Source organism: Rhinatrema bivittatum, chromosome 4, assembly GCF_901001135.1.
Source record: "Rhinatrema bivittatum chromosome 4, aRhiBiv1.1, whole genome shotgun sequence".
Taxonomy (NCBI): Eukaryota; Metazoa; Chordata; class Amphibia; order Gymnophiona; family Rhinatrematidae; genus Rhinatrema; species Rhinatrema bivittatum.
In genome coordinates this window covers 240,598,916-240,601,549 of record NC_042618.1, presented here as the reverse complement: position 1 = coordinate 240,601,549, position 2,634 = coordinate 240,598,916, and the positions used below count along the sequence as shown (strand labels likewise).

At 41.0% G+C, this 2,634-nt stretch overlaps 1 protein-coding gene across 6 annotated transcripts in view; it reads left to right on the top strand.

The window, feature by feature from the left end:
• FOXM1 (forkhead box M1) overlaps window positions 1–2,634 on the top strand; it is a 124,466-nt gene that overhangs the window by 857 nt on the left and 120,975 nt on the right. The window lies entirely within an intron of this gene.

Here is a 2,634-nt window from a genome sequence, read left to right as displayed (position 1 = left end):
TTCAGGAAGCAGTGCATACATGTATGCATTTGTTTTTAAAAACTTTAAGCACGTCTTCAGAATTGGAATGTAGTGATGTAACAGAAGACGCCCTAGCCTATCGGATGTGACTGATGTCATAGAATTAGCTACTTTCAGAGTGGTTGATGATATCACAAAGGCACCCTGTCAGTTATTGTCAAACCAAAACAACTTCATCGTTCACTTTAAACAAATGATAATCGTATTAGACAGAAATAAATAACTCTGGCTTATCTTTACAGCTTAGTAGTAAAGAGATGCATTTACATAACTAAGTTGTGCTTTTCTCTCTTAGGAGTTATAGAAACACAATCAGGGAGAATAAAGCCTTTATCTTATGTGTCTCTGTTTTGCATTCTCTAGTTCCCAGACTCAGTAACAATGATGCGGAAACCAAGCGTTGAACAAACTATCAGCAAACATCACATGTTTCTTCATTTGATTGTATAATTATTTACACTACTGGACTTAGAATACACTTGTAGGGTATTTAGAATGACAAAAATCCCCCTCGGGCTTGGTGCTTACTATGTGCTAACTGAAAACTAGCGGCCAAATCACTATTTATGGTTGCAGCCAACCACCTTATCAATTAATTTCTGCTACAGTTCACAACAGCCTGTTTCTGATTAGTCAGAAGTGATCCATCATTTGCTTTTGCATTGCTTCATAATATCAAAAGGGCCCCTGGTCATTAGTCAAACCAAAACGACTTCATCTATTTTACTTGCAAGGGAGAAATTTCCATGCTTAACTTCCCTATTTGTGTGTGAATATTCTGATATTAGCCATTTTGGGTTATCATAAGAAAATCTGTTTGTAGAAAAGCTTAATGATCAATGAAAATACATTTTTTTTTTAGCTAATGGGCAGTTATTATGTATTTCATTTTAGTACTCTCTCAGGATATTTTAGCATTGGGGCAGTGAGACACAAGCCATTCTGCTCCATCGGTGGTAATTGATTTGTCAAAGCAAGCAACTAAAAGTTTTCAAAACAATGACATCACAAATTCACAAGCAGCTAATGAAACAGGATGGCAAGTGAGACTATCTTCTCATTGGGCAATGTTACTGCCTTCTAAGTTTAGACAGGTGGTGGGCCTGAGTTCTTTCAGGTTCTTAGAAAATGTTTGTTTTTTGTTTTTTTTTCAATAAGGTTTTAAGTCTCTTAAATGTGTTGCTGGTTTATATAATAGGTAAAATCTGTAAGCTTTATAATGCTATCCTAACATAGGTATCCTGTTTATACCTTTTGTAGACCAAAGGGGAAGGAAAACTGCAGCCATCTAACCCATAGTGAGGTTCTTTGATCAGGCTTGTAAAGCAAAACCCTTCTCCCTCAGCAAACAGTGTGACAAAACCCTGTAAGTCATAGAAAACCATTCTGTATTTTGTCTGAATGGTATTTTATTTGGAAGGAGATTGAAAAACTCAACATAGGGATTTGACTGCAACTGTCCGAGTGCTTTGTGATGTCCTCAACCACTGCAAAAGCAACTGAGTGAAGGAAATAGACTATGTTTTTGTGATCAGTTTTTCCAACATTAGTTCATTTTGTATATAAAACAAATAGTAACATCAAAGCAAACCAGTCAAATAATTAAGGCTGCCACTCCAATCTAATATTTTTGAAAGTCTTCAAAATAAGTCAATTTCCTAGTGTGTAGACAGATGGACTCAGGACCAGTGGGTTATGCTAATCTGCCAGCAGATGGAGACTGAGCAAGTGGACGTCACTGTATAACCTTGCAGTGACCCCAGCCTGCCAGTGTTTTCTGTTTCTAGCAGATGGTGATTGTGCATCTCCCTCTGTGGATTGCTTTGGGATTTTTTGGAAGGAGAATTTGAATTAAGGAAAAAAGCCCTGCTTTCCTGCGGCGATACCTAAAGGTCCCTTACCCAGTTGAGAATTCCTGAGGCAATTTCCGTGGTCCCTCAGAGGTGTGCCTTGGTCCAGTAGCTGGGTTTCCCGGTGTGGACTTAGCTACTTGTTCAGCTGAAAGGAAGCGGTTTCAGGAGGTTGAGCATGACAGTGACTGAAGATGCCCTCTTCCCCTGTGGCTGGAGACTATCTATGTACTCAGCTGGTGAGCGCTGAGCTCAGGTAAGGTTTCCAAAAAAAAAAAAATCAAAGGGGTTTTAGGACATCCTTTGGTCTCCGTGCTCGGCGTGCCATCCTGATGTTCGTTCGTTCCCATTGGGGTTGAGGGTCTGGGAGCCTTGCAGGTTGAGCAGCCCCGGTATGCTAGGCACCGCAGTTAGTCTTTTTGATTGTATGCCGCATGGTAGGCCACAGTGGTGTTTTTGCACCCTCCTGTGCATGCTTTGCTGCCCTCTACAGACAGTCGGTGTGCGCAGTATGTCTGTTCTGTGCACACGTTGTGCACTCTGTTTTGGGCGCGCCATTTGCGCACACTTATTTTGAACTGCTTCAAACGCTTTGGCTTGGCACGCAAGTTGCGTGTGCACTTTGCCACGCTTACGTCTCTGCTTAATTTTTGTGTGCATAAAACTTGTGTGAACGGCTCATGCTCACATTTACTGCCACGATGGCGCCAGTAAAACAAGAAGCCTAGGCGCCTTTCTCTTTGTGTTGCCTGTCATATTAGGG